The sequence below is a fragment of the Stomoxys calcitrans genome, chromosome 5 (genome assembly GCF_963082655.1).
Source record: "Stomoxys calcitrans chromosome 5, idStoCalc2.1, whole genome shotgun sequence".
NCBI lineage: Eukaryota > Metazoa > Arthropoda > Insecta > Diptera > Muscidae > Stomoxys > Stomoxys calcitrans.
In genome coordinates, this window is record NC_081556.1 from 129,643,564 (window position 1) to 129,668,109 (window position 24,546).

The window sequence follows — 24,546 nt, forward strand, 5'->3', positions numbered from 1 at the left end:
GTAATTCGCAGGTTTGTTTGCCCCACCGTTTTTGAGATGGGCTGAACGTTCGCAACCTTCCAACGCGCCGGGAAAACTCCCGCACGGTAAGCAAGTTTGAAAAGGTTGCGTAGTGGACGAGCAAGCGTCGAAGAACAAAGGACAAGTGTTGATATACCGTCCGGGCCCGGAGATTTATTAACGTCGAGATCCGCAAGGACCCTTTTAACTCCACGTGTTCGAAAGAATATGTGAGTCATCGAACAGGTACACTATCAATCATGGGAAGTGGTTGATTGCTAAACGGCAGGAAGAATTTCCAGCAAACATTTCAGCCAGTAGATTAGCCTTATCAACCGGATCAGTGGATACCTGATCATCTTTAACAAGAGTTGGGATTGCCGATGGGTTGCCTTTTACTCTTTTAACGAATGACCAAAAGCTCTTGCTTCCTCTCGGAGAAGCAAAAACTTTGGCACGAAGACACTGTTCGTAAAGAACCTTTTCGTGTCTATGTACTCTGGCACACGAAGTTCTTGCCTGTTTGCGCAGCATTTCGGTATTGGCATTTGGGGCCATATGTTTGGGGGACGCCTCATCCTGGAAACTCCCCTCAAAACCAATGGCAATATGGCGCTTAAATAAATGGTATTTGAGAGAAGAGCACGATGCTTATATTTTTTCAGGGCCAAGTGTCTGGGGGACTACCTCACACTGAAATCACTCCTAAATCAGACCTCATGAGAATATCGGGTTGAAATAAAGTAATTTAAGAATGGAGTACATCTTACATCCAAACTTAAATTCGTAAATTCAGAAGGGATTCAGATAAAGGCACTTATATTGTTAAACTGTTTGTCAAGCGATATACTATTTTCGTAGCATGGTATTTTACTAAAAGCTCTTTAATTGTCGAAAATAAATATTCCAAGGAAAATTTTGTTCCACATAAAGTAAAAGAAGGCACAGCGGAGCGGGCCCGGTGCAGCTAGTAATATATATAGAACGAACCCCCGCGCGCCTTTCCAGCTGGGTGGAATGCATGGTAATTGATATGACATTTAAAATAGATTATAGTACAAAAAACGGGTTGCCCTCAGTTGACAAACCCGACAAACTTTTTGGAACTGTGATTTGCGAAAATGCACCAAAAGAGATGATGCATATTATGTACCATATTTAAATTGCATATTTGCAGATTATGACCTTGCAACATTTGTTAGGGTCGCCAACACACTAGGTAGGGTTTTCTTTTGTGAAATGGTTGTCGCCTAACTGTTGAAAAAACATTTGATCTGGCAGTACCATGCATCGATGTAAACTCTTCTAGACAATTATGAATAAAACAACAAAACACTTATTCATTGCATTAAACAACGCCTATGTATGTGTGCTCTATATATTTGCTTGCTTTTGTTTCACAGAGAAAGAATGGACGCAACGTGGCCTTATTGTTGTTGCAAGATAGTTATTCTTGTTTTTGTTATTGTTGTCATTACTATTTGCATTTGTAGACGAAATCGGGCTTTGTTTGATTTGAAAAAAAGATTTCAAATAAGGTTTAATTGATCATCATTTAGACCGGCTATAGACCCATGAGAAGGTATGACAATCATGTACGAACATGCATACATACGAATCTATAGATCATTGAGCATTTTATTTGTTTTTGATTTCGTTGCAATCGCTTTCAATTACAATAACAGACAAATACACACAAAAAATAAATAAAAGTATCTTACAAATATTTAAATGAGTTCATTTGCATACATGACTGTCTATATAATCTTATATTCATCGGTAATTCAGTCTCCGTTTGCCAACTGTCTCATATTTTATGAGGTCGAATTTTTGACAAGTAAAAAAAGGCCAAAAACAGTGCCTGTCAACAATATTGTGACCAGCACAACAACAATATGAACATTTGATGGGGGCAATGCTATTAAACATGAGATAGCATAAACAAGTAAAAGTGTGCTAAGTTCGGCCGGATCGAATCTTGGGAACCCACCACCAAGGATTCAGCCAAAAATTTATACTTATTAAATTTAGTTAAAGGGCATAATTTCAATCTACATACCAAACTTCTGTCAAACCAGCAAATATTAAAGCTCTTAGGAACCGAACAAGGATAATCGAGAGAATGGTATATATGGAAGCTATATCAGATTACAGATTAATTTGCACCGAAGATGGCAGAGTTGTTGGATGTAATAACAGAACACTAGATGCCCAATTTCAGCCAAATCGGACAAAAATTATGGCTTCCAGGGTCTCAAGAAATCAAATCTGGAGAACGGTTTATGTGGGAGCTATATCAGGTTATAGTCAGATTTGAACTGTACTTGGCACAGTTGTTGGAAGTCAGAACAGCAGACTGTCTGCAAAATTTTAGCCAAATCAGACAAAAATTTTTGTTTCCAGGGGCTCAAGAAGTCAAATCGGGAGATCGGTTTAGATGGGAGCTATATCAGGTTATAGTCAGATTTGAATCGTACTTGGCAGAGTTGTTGGACGTCATAACAGAACACTATTTGCAAAATTTTAGCCAAAACAGACAAACATTTTTGTTTCCAGGGGCTCAAGAAGTCAAATCGGGAGATCGGTTTAGATGGGAGCTATATCAGGTTATAGTCAGATTTGAATCGTACTTGGCACAGTTGTTGGAAGTCATAACAAAACACCTCATGCAAAATTTCGGTCAATTTCGACAAAAATTGCGGCTTGTAAGGGTTCAAGAAGTCAAATCGGGAGATCGATTTATTTATATGGGAGCTTTATCAGGTTATAGACCTACTTAGACCGTACTTAGCACAGTTGTTCGAAGTCATAACAGAACACTATCTGCAAAATTTTAGCCAAATCGGACAAAAATTGTGTCTTTCAGGGGCTCAAGAAATCAAATCAGGAAATCGGTTCAGATGGAAGCTATATTAGGTTATAGACCGATTTAAACCGTACTTGGCACAGTTTTTGGAAGATGCAACAGAACACTACGCCAAATCGGACAAAAATTGCCGCTGATAAGGTCTCAAGAAGTCAAATCGTTTATATGGGAGCTATATCTAAATCCGAACCGATATCGCTCATTTGTAATCCCCAAACGACCTACATCAATAGTCAGTATCTGTGCAAATTTCAAGCGGCTAGCTTTACGCGTTCGTCCTCTATTGTGATTTCGACAGACGGACGGACATGGCTTAATCTACTCAGAACTTCGAAACGGTCAAGAATATATATACCTTATAAGGTCTTAGACGAATATTTTGAGGCCAAGTTTCAGAAAAATGTCGAAGAGTCTAACACAACTCACTGCTCAAATTTCGGCAAAATCGGACAAAAAATGTGCCTTTAATGGCCCTAAAACCTTATATCGAGAGATCAGTCTATATGGCATCTATATCCAAATCTGGACCGATCTGTGCCATATTGCAAAAGTATGTCGAAGGCCCTAACACAACTCACTGTCCAAATTGCGGCGACATCGGACAATTAATGCGCCTTTTATTAGCCCAAAACCTCAAATCGAGAGATCGGTCTATATGGCAGCTATATCCAAATCTAAACCGATCAGGGCCTAATAGAAGAAAGATCTCGAAGGGCCTAACACAACTCACTGTCCCAAATTTCGGAGACATCGGACAATAGATGCGCCTTTTATTGGCCCTAAACCTTAAATCGAGAGATCGGTATATATGGCAGCTATATCAGGATATAGTCCGATATAGCCCATTTTCGAACTTTACCTGCTTATGGACAAAAAAAGAATCTGTGCAAAGTTTTAGCTTTTTTTTAGTTTTAGTGATTTCAACAGACAGACGGACGGACATGGCTAGATCATCTTAGATTTTCACGCTGATCAAGAATATAAATACTTTATAGGGTCGGAAATGGATATTTCGATGTGTTGCAAACGGAATGACAAAATGAATACCCCCATCCTTCGGTGGTGGGTATAAAAAGGAAAATATATTTCACCAAAGAGAATGTTTCCTTAAAAAGTTGTAAAATTGATCATATTTAAATAATGTTTGCTAATCTTTGGATCAAATCTTTAAAAATTAGGAAACAAATGTGTTCAGTGTATGTTTAACTACGTCAATGTTGGTGCATTTTTCATAAAGCACAAGTTTCATATCTGTTCGATATTCTAGGTTAAGTAGAACGACTTAAACCCCGTTTACACTGCTCTTTAAATCTGGATTTAATGGCTCGATCATCTGTTTTCCCTTCATAAAATCGGCTGACTAGAGCCTTAAATCCAGATTTAATGAGCTGTGTAAACTGGGTTTTATGTTTTTTTCTCTCGAATATCGATAAATGAATCACTTGAGAGCATTTTCACTAAATAGTGAATAAGAAAGCTTGCGCTATACTAGTTCAGAAGACCCCATTCTTTTTTAAATAAATAAAAAAAATTTATATATGTACACTAAAAAAAAATTTGCGTGTGGTAACACTGGTTGTCCTTATAGCACATTTTTCTTTTGCAATTAGCAATCTTTCATCATTATTCAAACTATTGACAACGATTTGCGTAAGTTGCAAAATAGCGTGGGGTGAAGTAAAATGATATCGCAGTACTTCACCGTATATATTTTAACTCTCTCGTAATATGTTGTCGTATGTCGGCATTTTTTTTCTCCTGAACTTATTACCTTGATTGTGTAATGCTGACTGTTGAAGTTTGTCAGAGCTTGCTGTGTTTGTAGATATCAGCAACAAAACAGCTATCTATGCATGCGTGAATGCCGATCATAAGGTTAATATGATAAAAAAATGCTCATTCACTTTTTTTTTGGTACGCATTGTTTTTGTTGTTGTTGGTGAGCTTTTGTTGATGTTTTAGTTCTTATTGCGTCTGATGGCGATTGGGTTTATTATTGCTGGTGTTTATGGATTGCTTATTGCCATTGCCATCGAGTTATATGGGATTGTCTAATTTAAGTTCAATAAAAATTGTTTACTATTGATTACTATGGGCGTATGTATAGGGTTCTGAACATCTGACATCTGTGCTTGAATGAAGGTAATGACAGAATTCGTATTTATATTTTGCTACGTTTTAAATAAAATCACACAAAATAATGTGCAATAACATATGGTAGGCAAATGTTTTTGTTTTTGCTGGGGTCATTAACAATATGGACATGATGATAACACTATGCATACATATGTACGTCAAAAAAATTTGAATAATTGGCGTCAATTTTTTCACTAATCTTTGCTTTATGCAGATTAACATTGTTTTTTATGTTTTTTTAATGTTTTTGTTAGAGAACATGAATGAATTTCAAATGATATAGGAGGAGAGAGAGAAATCGGTATAGTTGTATGATACGACAATTCCATTAATCTTCCATGAAATACAATTTGATGTTTTGTATACCACCAGGGGATTTTTAATTTGTCATTCAGTTTCAAACACATCGAAATATCTATTTGCGACCCTATTTTATATATAAAATTCAAGTTGTGTTTGTTTGTTTGTCGGTTTGTTTGTTTGTTCCGTATAGACTCAAAAACGGCTGAGCCGATTACCTTAAATTTTCACAGATTATGTAGGTTGGTCTGGAAGGAAACATAGGCTATATAATTTTTTGATATCGGGAGCGGGGCGGACCCTCCCCCTTACCCCAAAAACGCCACCCATATCCGAAAGTGGTCCGATGGGCATAATAAAGTATTGGAGACCGCAAAATGAAAATGGTATTAAAATTTGCCTCCAAGTACCCAGTTGGCCGCCCCCCAAAACTTCTCAGATATATTCGAAGTTCATGTCTATATGGCTATATGGGACTCAAATGAAAGGTATTAGGGAATAGAATACGAATATGACATTAAAATTTACGTTTAAGTCTAGGTGGCGCTTTTCCTCCTAAAGATACGGTTATTTGACCCATTATGACAATATGGGACTCAAATGAAAGGTATTTGAGAGTAGAAAACGAATTCGATATCCAATTTCGAAGCCAAGTGTTTTGGGGTATGCCCTAAAGCACCCCCTAAACTGAACTTCATTTCCGTTGGGAATAAAGAACGAATTTGATATCTATTTTCAGTGCAAAGTGCCGGTGGCCGTTCCAGCCCCAAAACACCCTCCAAATCGGTCTATATGGCAGAAGGATCTCGAAGAGTCTAACACAAATTTTGGCAAAATCTAATAATAAATGTGGCTTTTATAGGCCTAAGACCCTAAATCGGTGGATCGGTCTATTTGGGGGCTATGTCAAGATATAGTCCAATATAGCCCATCTCCGAACTTAACCTGCTTTTGAATAAAAAATCTGTGCAAAGTTTTAGCACAATATCTTTATTTTTAAAGACTGTAGCGTGATTTCAACAGACAGGCGGAAAGATGGACGGACATGGCGTCTTAGATTTTTACGTTGATCAAGAATATATATACGTTATAGGGTCGGAAATGGATATTTCGATGTGTTGCAAACCGAATGACAAAATGAATGGGTATAAAAATGTTGTATCCAAATATGGGATGGGGTGTTCAGCGGGGCCACCATATTGATATATAGATCTACAACTACCAAATGGAACTCAAATGCTATGCATTTGCTGGCATATAACATATTTACCGACCATGGCAATATGGGACTCATGTGGAAACTCTTTGAGTGTAGAGCACAAAATTGATACCCATTTTAGGGACCAAGTCTCTGGGATCCTTCCCACGCCAAAAAAAATCCCCCAAACCAGACATATTTATCGAATATGGCAATATGGGGTTTTAAAGAAATGTACTTGGGAGTAGGGAAGAATTTGATATACACATTAGGGACAAATAAAAGGTATTAGAGAGTGAAAGAAGGCACAGAGGAGCGGGAAGATGGCTTACAGCTTGATATTTCTATTCTGCAGCAATAATGTGATTTTTTTGGCAATAAAAATTACCTTTTTGACTTGAGTTTTATACCATTTGTATACCCTCCTCCATAGGATGGAGGATCGTCATGACATTTTAAGTCGATCTAGCCATGTCCGTCCGTCAGTCCGTCTGTCTGTCGAAAGCACGCTAACTTTCGAAGGAGTAAAGCTAGCTGCTTGAAATTTTGCACAAATACTTCTTATTAGTGTAGGTCGGTTGGGATTATAAATGGGCTATATCGGTCTTGAAACTTGACTTCTTTAGCCTCTAGGGGGTACAATTCTTGTCCGATTTGTCTGAAACTTAGCAGGAGGTGTTTAAATGACTTCCAACAACTGTGCTGAGTATGGTTGAAATCGGTTCATAACCTGATATAACTGCCATATAAACCGATCATCTTGACTTCTTGAGCCACTAGATGGAGCAATTCTTATCCGATTTGGCTGAAATTTTGCATGAGGTGTTTTGTTATGACTTCTAACAACTCTGTCAAATATGGTTCAAATCGATCAATAACCTGATATAGCTGCCATTTAAACCGATTTTGGATTTTGACTTCTTGAGCCTCCAGAGGGCGTAATTATTATCCGATTTGGATGAAATTTTGTACAACGGCTTCTTCTATGACCTTCAATATACGTGTTAAATATGGTCCGAATCGGTCTATAACCTGATACCGCTCCCATAAAAACCGATTTCTCTATTTTACTTCTTGAGCCCCTAAAGGTCGCAATTCTTACTCGAATTGGCTGAAATTTTAAACAATGACTTCTACTACTACTATGGTCTCCAACATTCAATTCAATTAGGGTCCGAATCGGACATTAACTTGATATAGCTCCAATATTAAATCAATTCTTTTATTTTATGCTTTGTTTGCCTAAAAAGAGATATCGGAAAAAGATCTAGACAAATGCGATCTATGATTCTGATGATTAGATTCGTCCCGACCGAACTTGTCAAATTTCATCCCTGGGTTGTAATGTATGTTAACGGGTGTATATAATCTAAACAATAAATAATTATTTATTCATAATTCCTTGAATATTCTAGAAGAAAAATGTTACTATATCATAATTATTATTTTGGTATATAAAGAAATTAAGACATTAACTACTGTTTGATTAACATTTTTCGGCGGCTTTCTTTGTACTTAAACGACTTTTAACTGGTTTCATTACCGTCGTCGGGCTGGAATACGATGATTTTAAATATCATATTTGATTTTCTGCCATGAGGTTTGGCATAGTAGATCAACAATGAAGTTGCTGTTTAAGTTTGTCCGTCACCAAAGTGGTTTGGCAACTTATAATTTTGCCTTAAGTTATTTAAAATCCATGGAGTATGTATGTCTGGTCCGTCATTCGTCTACCTCAAGTATTCACACAATGTATGCCAAACACAAACTCTTAAGTAACTCTAAAACAACAAAAAGTGTTTTTGTATTTTTTAAAACTCGTGCAGGTTTTTTTTTTGTAAAATAATTAGCAAAATTAAACAGAAACCAAAAAAAAAAAAAAAACAAAAGCGGCATTTTGGAAAAGTTAAAACGTAGTCGCTTTAAAATTCTCCTATTGGTATTTTTAATTCTCCCAAAGGTTATTTGAAATTTGAATCACATGGTGAGATTTTGTGATTTTCAACTTGCTTGATAAAATGATCGATTAAATTATTTTAACCCAGCATATCTTTTTGGACGTTTTTATTGGTTAGATAAAAATCTATCCTAACGGTTTTATTAATCACTTTGGTTATAAGTGGTAAAACTGTAGCGTATTGGCAACACTATGCTCTCATCCGTTCTTTTGAACTGGTGAACCTAATCAATATGCGTGCAAATAAGATTTATACAACAATACTATTTTACTACTGTTACGACTATTTACGTACTGTAAGAAACATTTCGATTTGCAATATGTATTCATTATTATTATTGACACTATTAATCGTGGATGTCATCTTTGCAACTGATAATATTTTTTCCCAACTTGTTGCTAAATCCTTTTGTTTGCTTTATTTCTACATAAGTATCAATATTTCTCATGATTTAGCTGCCGGAAAAGAAAAACCATATACGAGAATATTAAAAATCCAGGCTGACTTCAAGTTGTATTTCAAGTTGGAACTGTTTGAAGCATGAACACTGTTACTAATAGTTGTTAGAATGTCTTTTAAACGTTTTTTAATTTTTTTAGAACATTTTGTCAACATCTTACCCCTATTAAAAGTTTTTGTCAAAAAGAAAACTGTAATAAATTGACAAAATTTTATATTATTTTATGAAACTATTATTTCTATAAAAAAAAATACATAAAACAAATCAACATTTTATTTTTATAAAAAATGTTTTAAAAATATTTTGTCAAAATTATATTTTTATAAAAATTCTTGTGAAAATGTTACTATTTTAAGAAAATTTTGTCAAAATTTTATTTTCATTAAAATTCTTATGAAAATTGTATTTTTAAAGAAAATTTTGTGAAAAATGTATTTTTATAGAAAACTAGCCGAACCTGGCCCGCTCCGCTACGCCTTCTTTAACTCTCTAATATCTTTTTAGCGTGGCGACACTTCGCCCTGAATGCAGATATCGAATTCGTGCCATTGTAGCCTATGACGCTGAACGCGTTCGAATCCTGCAGAGAACATCGGACAAAGCGGTGTTTATGCCCACTTAATGATGGCGACATTTGCGAGGTACGAGGTATCGGAAAGCACTCATTGATGTGTGAGAATTTGCCCCTTTTCAGTTCCTGGTGGTAATGTTCTTCCTTAGGGTAATGTTCTCATTAGGGGAAGGATGGCACATCAGACATTTCGACTCAAATATGAATATCAAATTCGTGCTGAACTTCCCCGCTGGGTACTTGAACCCAAATTTTTATATCATATTCGTGTTCTGGTCTCCAATACCTTTCATTTGATACCATTTTTGTGCCCCTTGGACCACTTTCGGATATGGTTGGCGTTTTTACAGTAAAGGGGTCTAAAGACGTTTTTGAGAGGTGGCGTGACCCCCTATACTTCGATCTGATTTTGTATGCCAGATTCGAAATCTACTTCCGAATACCTTTCATTTGAGTCCCATATTGTCATGATCGTCAAATAAACCCATTTTAAGGGGTTTTGGGGCTGGGGCGGCCTCCTATGTACTTGGACCCAACTTTTATTATGGAATTCGTACTCAAGTCTTGAATCCCTTTAATTTGAATCCCGTTTTATCCCGATCCGTCTACTTTTATTTTTGGGTAGTAATTTTGGCGTAAGGGAAGGGTCCGCCTCCTCCCGATATCAAAAATTATATAGCCTATGTTTCCTTCCAGACCAACCTACAAAATCTGCGAAAATTTCAAGGCAATCGGTTAAGCCGTCTTTGAGTCTATACGGAACAAACCGACAAACAAACAACACAAATTGAATTTTATATATAAAATGTTGTCAAATATTTTGTTTTTATAGAAAATGTTGTCAGAATTTTTTTAGAGCCTTTTTTCCATTTTTATTTTTTTGAAAACAGTTGTTGACGCTGAACGCCTCGGTTCGAATCCTGGCGAGACCATCAGAATAAAATTTTGATTAAATTTCTAAAAAATAACATTTCCACAACATTTTTATAAAAAAACAAATTTTGACAAAAATTTCTAAAAAATTAAATTTTGACAACATTTTCTAAAAAATATAAAAATAAATATATATAAAAATTATAAATTTTGACAAAAATTTCTAAAAACAATTTTGAAAAAATTTTCAATAAAAATATATTATTTGATAAAAATTTAATTTTTATCACAAATGTTTCCAGCATTAGGAGGGGAAAACCGCCGCTGAAAATTTAAGTCTGATGGCCTCGCCAGGATTCGAACCCAGACGTTCAGCGTCATGGGCGGACATGCTAACCTCTGCGCTACGTTGGACTACATAAAAATAAAATGTTCACCAAATTTTGTATAAAAATAAAATTTTGAAAAAATTTCTATAAAAATAAGTTTCTATAAAAATTAAATTTTTACAAAATTTTTTCAAAAAAATAAAATTGAAAAAATTTTCTAAAATATTTATTTTTTTTTTAAATTTTTATCAAATATTTTATTTTTATAGAAAATTTTGTCAAAATTTTATTTCTATAGAAAATTTTGTCAAAATTTTATTTTTATAGAGAATTTTGTCAAAATTTTATTTTTATTGAAAATTTTATCAAATTTTTTATTTTATTGAAAATTTTATCAAAGTTTTATTTTTATAGAAAATTTTGTCAAGATTTTATTTTTATAGAAAATTTTGTCAAAATTTTATTTTTTAGACAATTTTGTACAAATTTTATTATTATAGAAAATTTTGACAAAATTTTATTTTTATAGAAAATTTTATCAAAATTTAAATTTTAAAGAAAATTTTGTCAAAATTTTATTTTTATCGAAAATTTTGTCAAGATTTTATTTTTATAGAAAATTTTGTCAAAATTTTATTTTTATAGAAAATTTTATCAAAATTTTATTTTTAATGAAAATTTTCTCAAAATTTTATTTCTATAGAAAATTTTGTCAAAATTTTATTTTTATAGAAAATTTTGTCAAAATTTTATTTTTATAGAAAATTTTGTCAAAATTTTATTTTTATAGAAAATTTTGTCAAAATTTTATATTTATAGAAAATTTTATCAAAATTTTATTTTTATAGAAAATTTTGTCAAAATTTTATTTTTATAGAAAATTTTGTCAAATTTTATTTTTATTGAAAATTTTCTCAAAATTTTATTTCTATAGAAAATTTTGTCAAAATTTTATTTTTATAGAAAATTTTGTCAAAATTTTATTTTTATAGAAAATTTTGTCAAAATTTTATTTTTATAGAAAATTTTGTCAAAATTTTATTTTTATAGAAAAGTTTGTCAAAATTTTATTTTTATAGAAAATTTTGTCAAAATTTTATTTTTATAGAAAATTTTGTCAAAATTTTATTTTTATAGAAAATTTTGTCAAAATTTTATTTTTATAAAAAATGTCAAAATTTTATTTTTAATAAAAAATGTTGTCAAAAGATTATTTTTTTAGAAAATGTTGTCAAAAGTTTATTTTATAGAAAATTTTGTCAAAATTTTATTTTTATAGCAAATTTTGTCAGAAGTTTATTTTTATAGAAAATTTAATTTCTATTTAAAATTTTATTTTTTGGTGTATGAATTCAAAACTTTGAACTCTCAGGTTTTTTATAAGTGTTTCATGTACCCATAAAATCATTAGAAACTTTTGCGCCGCAAGCCCAACTTATGTTTCTCCTTCACAAAGAAATAACCTTACGGTCATTATTTATTTAAAAAAAAAATAATATAAGACTTTTGATCCATTCATCCATCATTATGAAATATTTTGCCATATTGGTCTAATGCGTACCTTTTTGCGTATTAGCCCAATATAAAGAAATATAAGGTTCCCTACATAATTTTCAAATAATTAAATGGGCGTTTAACTTAGCCCAAGTTGCCTTGTTATTGCTGCTGCTTGAATTGTTCATCTCTGTGGTGTTCAATGTCAAACTTAGAGAGTACGTGAGAGTAAAAAAGACAGCAAAAAAGACAAAGCAAAAAATTATGCAAATAGTAATGGCTCATAATTATACGCTTTTAATGATCGCACAAGTTGAGTATCTTTTAGCATACAATCACTAGAAACACTTACTAAGTGTACATATGAGTATATGTGTGCAGACAACCCCATCTAATACTTTTTCCAAAAATAAATTTGCTTTTAAACAAACGACAAACAGCAAAAACAACAAGAAAAAGTCAGTCCATATCGCATATATGATAACAATTTCAAGTGAATATAAACAAAACAAACTAGCAGCAATAAAGAGTTTGTTCAAATTTCAACCTGGGATGGATGATGCTTGGGGCTCTAGATGAGAGTAAAGTGAAAAAAAACACTTATGCAACCAACGTCACAATATGCGGCAAGTAGAAAGAGAATGTGGCAGCAGTGGCCGGCAGACAAACAACCAAAAGCACATTGACATTTCTCACAAGACAATTGCATAAAAAATGTTGTTAGGATGTATAGTACATTATCTCTCCGCACTCAAGTGCATATGGAGTGGCTGCTAAGGGTCTGGCTGTGTGATGTACTCAACCTGTGTGTACTACGAAGAGTGTATGAATTATGTACCTACCATGTGTGGTGGGCATCCTTTTTTTTTATCATTTTATTATTAGAATTATATTTTGACGTCATAAAATGTACTCGTATTGGAAGTACCACACCGGAAGTTCGGTTATCATCACAACGCATACATATCGTTGACAATGCATGATTGTAGTGTTGTGGAATGTCAAGCCCTCAAGCAAAATGCTATCAGAGTTGCCATTAGATTAGGTTTGGCTGAGCAAGCAAAAAGCTATCAGAGTTACCATTAGGTTAGGTTTGGCTGAAAAAGAGGGTGCAGATATTAATCCGCCCCATGCCACTATGTACAAACACCTAATCCAGTAATCGGCTTGTTGTGCGCTCTAAAAACTATAAAGTAACCTCTAAAAAGAATATTTTAAGTTAGGAATTCCGTGCTACTTACAAAATCCTTAATTGTTTTCAATACCACTCCCCTAAGTTGGTTCATGTCTGGTATTGTGTCTCCACCTAAGTGCCGGTATCTGTTAGACGCGAAAGCCGGGCAATGACAAAGGAAATGCTCCAACGTCTCATCATCTTCCTCGCATGCCCTACACATGCTATCACTTGCTGCACCGATTTTACATAAGTGAGATCGTAGTTCTATGTGTCCCGTTGTGGTACAAATAGCTATACAGACCTCCTTCTTACTTCCTTTCAATAATAGCCTTGTCTTCTCACGGTCTGGATCCCTCATAGGATTTTCACCGTCCTACCGACCTTCCACAATGTTGCATGCGTTTTCGTCGCCCACTCCCTTAACTCGGACTGCGTCGATCCGAAAGGCTTCGAGTTAACCAAGATTATTGACATCAATACTCTGGCCTTCACCGACAAATCGTCTGCCCTTTCATTTCCCCCTACTCCGTTATGGTCCGGCACCCAAACGATGCGGATTTTGCCATCCTCAGAGAATCTCCTTCTTACAGTGCAAGACTGTTTGTGACCTCACCGCCCTGGTTGTTATTGCCCTTATGACAATTTTACTATCGGTAAAGATGTTCACACTCGACGTCCTCGCGTTAGTACTACACCACTTCACGCATTCCCTGATCGCCCGGATCTTCGCCTGCAGGCAGTTTAAAAAGATCTTAGTCCCTGGGTTCTCAATGTAAACCTCCAGGCCCACTCTGTATTCTAGATTTGATCCATCCGTGTAACATGATCTTCATCTCAGGTATTCGATCGGAAACCTCTTCCCTTCCTTCCAGGTTTACTATCGTCGCCTCGATTATACCACGATGGTATAAGCTGCTCCCATCCTAAATCCATTCTTCCATCGCCTTAAGTCTCATGCCACAGTGGCTGCCTCACACTTAATCTGTATGTCAATGGGTAAAATATCTAGAATAGTCTCCAGTGCCCTCCAGAGCTCAAGCAGAAGCAATATATCTGGGAGATCGGTTTTAATGGGAGCTATATCAAAACATGGACCGTTATAGCCCATTTACAATCCCAACCTACATACACTAATGGGAAATATTTGTAAAAATTTTAAGCGTCTAGCTTTAGTCCTACAAAAGTTAGAGTGCTTTCCACAGACAGACAGACGAACGGACATGGCTAGGTCGACTTCAAATTTCATCGCAATGAAGAATATGTATACTTAATGGAGGCTGTTACAAACAGAATGACGAAGTTAGTAAACCCCCATCCTATGGTGGAGAGTATAAAATCATTTGGAGAGTTATGTAATTGAGAGGTTGTAAATTTGTGCAGGAGATTTCCTCTGGATAAGTACGCAAACACACCTAATATTACAGAAATCGGTAAAGAAGAAACAGCATTATCATCTGTTTGAATTTATTGGGACGATAAGTTGCTAACCGCCACCCATTGGCCGGTAAAGGTTTATCGATAAGCATTTTTTCAGAAAACCAATTTCCTTTTACAATAAGGAAATCGATACGATAAATTGTAAATGGAAGGGAATGTCAAAACCGGCCTTTACTACGTATTTTATATGATTTAAATTGTGACAAAATTTGACAAACATTTTTGCGCAGATATGTGAAAACATTACATTGCATGCCTTCTAAAATATTAAGACAACAATTGCTTGCACGTGAATGTATTGAAACTTGTAGCTTTATTGGTGTAGGGAGAAAAAAGAGAATATCAGTGTTGATCAGCACACAACTGTGACGCAGATGGACAGAAACAGCAGGAGCAGCTATAGCAAAATGAATGCGTATGTGTGCACATATGGAGATTTTTTAAAGGCGCATTGCGCTTTTGACTAAAAAACATAACACAAACCAAACCCCCACGCGTTTAAAAATAGCTTGACAGACGCAGCAGCAGCATATTTTGTGTGTTTAACTCACTTTCATGATGTAGCTTTTCTTTCCACCCATTGTCGCTCTTGGGCTTATCATCAATTACTTACATACACACACACACACACACATAGAATTCGCATTGGGACTTCATTAAAAGTTATATAAAAGAGCGAAAATGAAAGGAAATTCAAAAAAAAACTATGCCGATTAATTACTTCAACCACCAAATACCCAAACAATTTTATCGAAAGGGAATATTTCATACCCACTCTAAAAATTGAGCCACTTTTGAAATGTTTGTTCATCGTCAGCTGTCTTCTATTTAGGTGAAAACGGTATATTGTCCGAAGAATTTTTTGTTTACCAACCAAAACATTTAGAAAATTCCAAAACAAACCATAGTAAATGGACGGAAATTTGTGTATTTTTAATTTCTTCACCGATTAAAGTGATAAGAAACAATTTTTTTGGTTTATGTTTTTTATTTCCGTTTCTTTTTACCCTCTCACCACCCAGCCACTCACTTTGGTTGCCATAGTTTACGAGCATTTTATTACTTGCCCCTTGTAAGGTCTTATTTTATTACAATTTCCTAGAATATATATAAACAAATTTATAGACTCAAAAGTTTGGTGTGTGCATGTTTTACTAACTAAAATTTCCCCGAGAAATTATGGAAAGATCCACAAAATAAACAATTAAGGAAATGAGAAATTAAATATTATTCTAAACATTCAAAGTGTTAAGTTCAGTGAGGGAACACCTTTATTAAACGACCAGTGTTGCCGTTTAGGTTTTCTCAAAGCAAAGAGATTTTTTGTAAAGGTTGAACTCTGTTCGTCTTCTCATATGAACAACTGTCAAACTTAAAAAATTGCAAAGGAATAACATTTGAAATATTGAAATGCTATTTTTAGGGCTTAAGCGTTGAACCCTAGGGTTAATGTATTCGTTGGGAAAACAAACTGCCTAGCGGCTCCGGATATCGCAGATGAATGCATAACTTTTGGGTCCAACCCAAACTAAATGTTGAGCACATACCAAATAAACTTCAGTGGAAATGGTGTACGAAATAACTCCTCAGTTGGTCAAAGGTCCAATACCGGGAATTTACCTTATGTGAAACAATACACCAAAATACTTACTCAACAATCAAAAACACACTGATTAGACAAGACCACATCGACTTTTCCACTTGCGAAAATACTTGCGACGAAATCTCGGGATTTGGGACAATCCAACTTCTAGAACGGATGAGAAGGATATTCAAATAGACCCAACAGAAACTGAAACCCAAACTCCTGATGGAGAGTCGAGCTCCTCGCAATAAGCGAAAAAGACAGAAGACGGAGGAAAAGAAGATGGAAGCTCAAGAACCATCCACTTTAATGATCCGTGACAATAGTTTAATGCGCAATCATAGGTTCCACAGCAGAAATTATGAATCAATCAATTAATACAACTATCGTGCAATGTATGGCTCCCCTGCTTCATCGGACAACACTAGAACAAATACCAAATACCACTGAACTACTGAAAGGTTTTTGCGCCCAGCAATTGGCCCAGAAAGGGGCACAACCGAAAAGCCGATGCCTTATATAGATTCTGCAGCCAAGGTCAGAAGAGTGCATTGGTGGCAGGAGGCAGCGATCGGCAGGGCAAAGCCGCCTAAGGACAAGCATATCAAGAAATCGAATAGCTTGTCATTAAGGTCTGATTTAAAAGTGGCTATCCTGGATCGAAGCAATTCCCATTATTCACTGAGAGATGGATGATGATTGAGGAGAAGAATATCCGAGCTCTATCGGCAGCCAGCGTAAAGGGTGTAGATGACTCCTTTACAGATTTCGATGGCGCCAAAAGGCAACAAGTCGTCATGGTCATTGACTGTGTCAATGAGATAGCTTTAAACTTTCTCTCTAACTGCAGGAGTGGCCGCGACCTTATTTGACCTGGTTTGGTGATAGAGCTTGTCCTGGTCGACAAAGTCCCCTTCTGGACGACATTGTTAATGTGGATACGCCCTTCGGTAGTGGGGATATCGATAAATATCCGAGTTTGGCCTTTACTTTGTCATGTCAAAGCCACTCATAAACACACATGGCATCCATCACTATGGCTGAACATCATTCATTGACACACAATTTTTTATCATTTTCGAAAAAATTGAATTTTATTATTTGGTCTTGAATTTAACATCATCACCTAGGTCACTGAAGTTATTAAAATTTTTGAAAAAATTTAATTTTGTTTCTTCTGAGAAGTTAATTTTAGTATACCCCCACCATCATAGGATGTGGGTATACTAATCTAGTCATTTCTTTGTAAAACCTCGAAATATTCGTCTAAGACCCCCTTACGAATATATATTCTTGATCGTCTCGTCGTTCTGAATCGATCTAGCCATGTCCGTTCGTCCGTCTGTCGAAATCACGGTAGAGGTCGAACGCGAGAAGCTGGCCACTTGAAATGTTGCACAGATACTTAATATCGATGTAGGTCGTTGTGGATTGTAAATGGGCCATATCGGTTCAGATTTAGATATAGCTCCCATATCAACCGATTTCCCGATTTGACTTTTTTTTGGCTGAAATTTGGCTGAAATTTGGCATGTAGAGTTCTGGTATGACTTCCAACCAAGTACGGTTCAAATCGATCTATAACCAGATATAGCTCCCATATAAGCCGATCTCCCGATTTGACTTCTTCGGTTCCTAGAAGCTTTAATTTTTGCTGGGTTGACAGAAGTTTGGTATGTAGAATAAAATTATGCCCTACAACTTAATTTATTTTGGTATAAATTTTTAGCAGAATCCATGGTGGTGGGTTCCCAAGATTTGGCCCGGCCGAACTTAGCACGCTTTTACTTGTTTTTTCTACATTTAGACTAAAGTTATAATTGTTGTTTTAAAGTGTTAAGCCGCCTGCATAAATAAACAACTAATATTGAAAGCTTAACTCTGACTTAACGGTTTCAGTTCAATAAACTCTATGGTGATAAGAGAGGGACCCTTTCTTTTCAAAACGTTCACACATCACCAAATTCCCTCCAACAAAAAGTGCTCTGTATGCATAATTGTTGACCAATATATACATGGTATAAAAGCAAAGCAATGCAAGAGTAACTGTGGAGAAATATGGAAGGAATGCAGTGTAGATCATATACCCAGCTTTATCAACTTACAAAAAGAAAAAAATTCCCATTCAATATAAAAGCACGTGATGTTCTTGGTAAAGAGAAATTGTAAACAATGACACGTCAATGACATAGCAGCAACTATAATTCCAAAAGCAAATAAACAAATACATATTATATGCACTACCTACTTGGGCACAAAGTGCTTGCATGCTTGGTTGGTGGCTTACTGGTTGGTTATCTTAATAATCACGCATTGCTTCCAGGGCGCTAGCTATAGCTAACCCCCAGTGCTGATAGCGTTGTGATAACGTTGAGCAAAACAAAATGATATAAGTTACTCATATGTTATGTATCAGCCTTATAAAATCTTCCAAACAGAGTCATAATCCAATTTACTGTACAAACATGCATCCATAAAAGACTTTTTTATTTTAACTCCATGTGCTCCAGCCAACTAAGGCGGTCGGTCATATCTAGAAAATATTGAAATAACGTCTGGAAAGTAGAACACCTAACCGAACTGTGTACTACTTAATTGTGTGGCAATAATGCCCTCTACGGTTACTAAGTACAATTTAACCCGAAAATATATGATTTTTAAAGATAACAGTGTGAGGGCTCGTTCTCAAGCAGTGGATGGCAATGGGACAGTGGTTACAAAACGAAAAAAAAAAAAACAAAAATAAATGCAATTGAAAATACGTTATAAGAACAAGTGAATTAAAATGAAAGAAACGTAAAAGTTTAAATGAAAATTGAGGCTTCTGTGGGCTGAAGAAGTCAAATCCGGGGATCGGTTTATATGAGGGCTATATCTGTTAATAAACCGATTCAGATCATACTTGACACGGATGTTGGAAGCCATAACTAAAGTCTTTGTTCTAAATTTTGGCCAAATCGTATGAAAATTGAGGCTTCTGGTGGCTGACGAAGTCAAATTCGGGGATCGGTTTATGTAGGGGCTATATCTGTTCGTAAACTGATTCGAATCATACATGGCACGTATGTTGGAAGTCATAATTCAAGTGTTTGTTTCAAATTTTAGCCAAATCGGATGAAAATTGAGGCTTCAAGGGGCTGAAGAAGTCAAATCCGGGGATCAGTTTATATGGGGGCTATATCTGTTCATAAACTGATTCGGATCATACTTGGCACGGATGTTGGAAGTAACAACTCTTTGTTCCAAATTTTAGTAAAATCGGGTGAAAATTTAGACTTCTAGGGGCTGAAGAAGTCAAATCCGGGGATCGGTTTATATGGGGGTTATATCCGATTCGGATCATACTTGGCACGGATGTTGCAAGTCACAACTCTTTGTTCCAAATTTTAGTCAAATCGGGTGAAAATTTAGACTTCTAGGGGCTGAAGAAGTCAAATTCGGGGATCGGTTTATATGGGGGTTATATCTGTTCATAAACCGATTCGGACCATACTTGGCACAGATGTTAAAAGTCATAACTAAAGTCTTTGATCTAAATTTTGGCCAAATCGGATGAAAATTGAGGCTTCTGGAGGCTGAAGAAGTCAAATCCGGGGATCGGTTTATATGGGGGCTATATCTGTTCATAAACTGATTCGGATCATACTTGGCACGGATGTTGGAAGTTACAACTCTTTGTTCCAAATTTCAGCCAAACCGCATGAAAATTGAGGCTTTAGGGACTCAATAAATCAAATCGGGCCAAATCCAAATCTGAACCGATATGGCCCATTTGTAAACCCCATCGACCTACATAAGAAGTATGTGTGCAAAATTTCAAGCGACTGGCTTTACGCGTTCGACCGCTATCGCGTTTCGACTCAGAATATCGATACGGAATGACTAGATTAGTATATCCCCATCCTATGGGTGTCGGTATAAAAAAATTGTTGAGGGGCTAGGCAGTAACCCCCTTGTAAAAAATATGAAATAATCTAAAAACGAGGGGAAAAAACCGACACCCCTCAAATCTGTACACGGAATGACAAAACTCTCTACAGAGAATATGCAGTATACGCACTAGCAGATACACTAGCAAAGACCAATATCGATTTAGGTGGATTCGAAGGGCCTCACTTCACCGAAAGTTCATACGTTCATAATGCGATACATGAGTGTGGCTGTAGATTTATGGTTAGTCGGAAACTTAAACTTAGCAGCACTATATTTTTTATACCCATCACCATAGGATAGGAGGTATATTGATTTAGTCATTCCGTTTGCAACACATCGAAATATCCAATCAAAAATTGTGGGTTGATCGGTTTATATGGGAGCTATATCAAATAATAGACCGATGTGGACTGTACTTGGCGTAGTTGTTTGAAGTCATAACAGAACACTACATGCAAAACTGCAGCCAAATCGGACAAAAATTGTGAACCGATATCGCTCATTTGCAATCCCCAACGATCTACATCGGCATTAAGTATTCGTGCAAAATTTCAAGCGGCTAGCTCTACGCGTTCGACCGCTATCGTAATTTCGACAGACGGACGGACGGACATGGCTAGATCGACTCAGAACGTCGAGACGATCAAGAATATATATACTTTATGGGGTCTTAGACGAATATTTCGAGGTGTTACAAAAGGAATGACTGGATAAGTATACCCCCATCCTATGGTGGTGAGTAAAAAAAAATAAGATATTAAGTTTAAGTAAATTTTGCACAGACTCGTATTTCTTCTATACGCAGGTTATGTTCTTGAATGGACCATAACGGACCATATTTGGATATAGCTGCCATATAGACCGATCTGGCGATTTAGGGTCTTAAGCCAGTAAAAGCCGCCTGTTTGAGCCGATTTCGCTGAAATTTAAAACGGGAAGTTGTGCTAGGGACCCCGGTATTCAAACCGAATATGGACCATATTTACATATAGCTGCCATATAGACCGATCTGTCGATTGAGGGTCTTTAGCCCAAAAAGCCACAATTATTATCCGATGTCAATGAAATTAGAAACAGTGAGTTGTTTTAAACCTCCAGATATCCGACTCAAGTATGGTTCAGATCAGACTGTATTTGGATATAGTTGCCATATAGGCCGATCGCGTGATTTAGGGTCTTAAGCCCGTAAAAGCCGCATTTTTGTCCGATTTCGCTGAAATTTGAAACAGGAAGTTGTACTAGAGGCCCCGATATTCAAGCCGAACATGACCCTTATCGGACCATATTTGCATATAGCCGCCATATGGACCGATATGCCGGTTTAGGGTCTTAAGCCCGTAACAGGCGCATTTATTATCCGATTTGGATGAATTTAGAAACAGTGAGTTGTTTCTCGGGACCTGAATCAAATATGATCCAGAACAGCTTATATTTGTATATAACGATGGATACAGTGGTGGAGTTGTTATAAAATGGGATGATAAATATATCCATGGTGGTGGGTATCAAAAATTCGGCACGGACGAACTTAACACGTTTTTACTTGTTAACATGGTGGTATTGAGGCTTCGTAACCACATATCTACCCCTTTTCAAAAAGTGAGGAACAGTGATATGTAGAAGGCATTCACGCAGTACGTTAGACATAGACCTTGTTGGAGCAAACTTCCACATCCGTCTAGGCGTAATGAGAAACGTACGATTTGACACTACACCGATAGAAAAAGGCGTTACAAAATCATGCCAACTATTGTCAACATGCGGGGATGATTTTCATGCACCGACCATTGTGAACATCAAATCAACAAAATGTTTAAATGGTTTATTAAAATGACTCTCAAAACATAGTGTGTACATAGGTGCCATGTGGAGCCATGTGGTTAGGAGTTTTTAAACACACAATCGTAGAATGGATGGAACACAGATATGATTCTCAACAGCATGCAAAAACTGTTTGCATACGGTCTTTAAAATATGTACACAAGATGTTAACAGAATGTGAACGGCTGTGGACAGTTTCGAACGTTTTGAGTGGGGTCAAATTAACACCTCTCTGTTTGATTCTTTTTATGAGTATTAAGGCGGGTCAATTTATGTGGAGCAAAGAAAACTCACCAAGCGGTTATCCAAATAAAAATCTTCAAAAAATTTTTAGAGTTTCTTAAAAATTCTTTGCTTAAAAAACCTTAGATCCAAAAGCATGATCGAGTTTCCAGTTTTTAACGACTACATCCGTCCACAACTAATTTATCTACTACGCCCATGCCATATGGTTAAAGAATTCTTGGATATGTCCGTATTTTCTTTCGCTATCGTTTGTCCGTCTGTTCCTTTTTTGTAATCAAGGTGGAGGTTGCACTTGTTATTCAATCATTACGAACATTTTAACATATCACCTTTTTAGCCTAAAGGAACATCCTTTGATTTAGATGTAGCTCCATTATATACATATTTGACCACAATGTTCAACAGATTTTCGGTATGGAATGTGCTGTTACCCATTTTAAAGCATCTGCTTAATTTCGTCAAAATCGGTTACCATATGGATGTAGCTTCCATATAAAAATTCCCACCGACGCACAGTGAAATGGAATCGAAAAAAAACTAGACAAAATTTGCCTTTTGAGAACGGGTAGAGATAACACTTTGAAATTTTAAATCGTGAGAGCTGAGGTGTTAAGGATATCATTTGCAGATATATGTATCTTTCTTTCATGTCGGTGAACAATGCATTGACAATACTTTGACAATTATTGTATCACATTAAACTTTAAACATTCCAAAACCTTAATTCGTCATTTGTAGGCACTGTATCAATCCCAATCTTTAATCTATGTATATCAATGCTAATCAAAATTATCAATCAAAGATTTATAGAGTAGGTATGTTGAATTACGAAATTTTGCGTTGGGAAAGCAAAAAAAAGAATAACTACAAAAGACTACTGAGAATGGATTTCAAGGGATAATTGCCAGGTGATTTGCAGTGATATGGCACGCTCGGGGTTTGGTTTAGCAGATTGGCCGTTCATAAATCTAAAAAAGCAACAGCACCATCGATAAGATAAAGGTTGAAGTGAAGTGAGGTGAAGTATCGTCAATGGCAGTAGACTAAGCAAAGTCGAGAATCTAGATTATAGTTGGTGGTGCAGTACAAAACGGTTCTTCCTGGTTGGTGGTTTGCTTGGTAGGTATAGTTGCTGCTAAAATAAATCGCAAAAGTACAAATTCAAGCGAAAAAGCTGTTCAAAATAACCAGTGAAGTTTAACTAAAACAACTTTCAAATAATATTTAAATATAGAAAAAGTCCTTGTGGTTTAATTTCGTGCAGTTGCCAGTCTTCAAAAGCTAAACAAAATCTCAAAAAATATATTTTTTTTAATTAAACAAACTAAAAACCTTTCTAATGTACTTAAATGTGATTGATGTTGATTATTTGGGATTGTAATTATTCAATACCTCTGTCCATGTGTTTTACTAAATTAACGGAAATGAAAGTAAAGCCAGTATTGATTGTTCAATGCCCTCCATTTTGATTGAAAGCCAAATGTGTTACACATTATTCCTTTTGTGAGTGTGAAATTTATTTAGCAAATTTAAAAATAAACTCATTTATTTGAATAATGAAATCCAGAAACGCATGCTATAAGAAGGGCAAAAGTAATTAATGAAACAATTAACCGGTTTGTGACACTCATTAGAAAACTGAGGTGAACTTGAAAAACTGTTATTTAAGATATTGACAAGTTCGAGATAAGTGAATTTGGCCCTGTCCATAAGTGAATCGCAGTAAGAACATTAGAAATCCATTTATCAGCTTAAAGAGGGGTTTCCTGGGCCATATTTTAATTCTTATAATGGTAAGAAATTTTATGCAAGCCCCTATGTCTAAAATTGGGCCTGGTCCTAAGGAACCCTAATTATATCAATACTAGCTATGGGGAAAAAAGGGTTATAAAAAGATGTTAAGACTATAGACGCAGCAAAAAACACATTATAATAGGTTCTGAGCACCAGGATGACAAAACAGGGAAATGGTCGCCCTTGGCAAATCATTCTCTCACAAATAGTGCAAGCTTGTTAAGTCAAGATGGCGTTATAGCAGGATATTCTAAGGTCTGCGCTACAGTGGCCTGCTTTCGGCACTAGATTTCTGAATACTCTAACTGTAATCAAAACTTGTTAAAGTGCGAGTGGCAATATGGAAGTACTCATAGAAATACCGTACA

At 35.7% G+C, this 24,546-nt stretch overlaps 1 protein-coding gene across 2 annotated transcripts in view; it reads left to right on the forward strand.

Moving 5' to 3' along the window:
- Window positions 1-24,546, forward strand: part of LOC106089402 (uncharacterized) — a 75,876-nt gene that overhangs the window by 23,125 nt on the left and 28,205 nt on the right. The window contains exon 1 of one of the 2 annotated variants that reach the window (XM_059368999.1): window positions 23,416-23,503. The exons of the other annotated variant lie outside the window; for it this stretch is intronic. The gene's annotated coding sequence lies outside the window, so the exon portion shown is untranslated. Of the gene's footprint in view, window positions 1-23,415; window positions 23,504-24,546 lie in introns of those variants that run through there. 2 annotated transcript variants of the gene reach the window in all.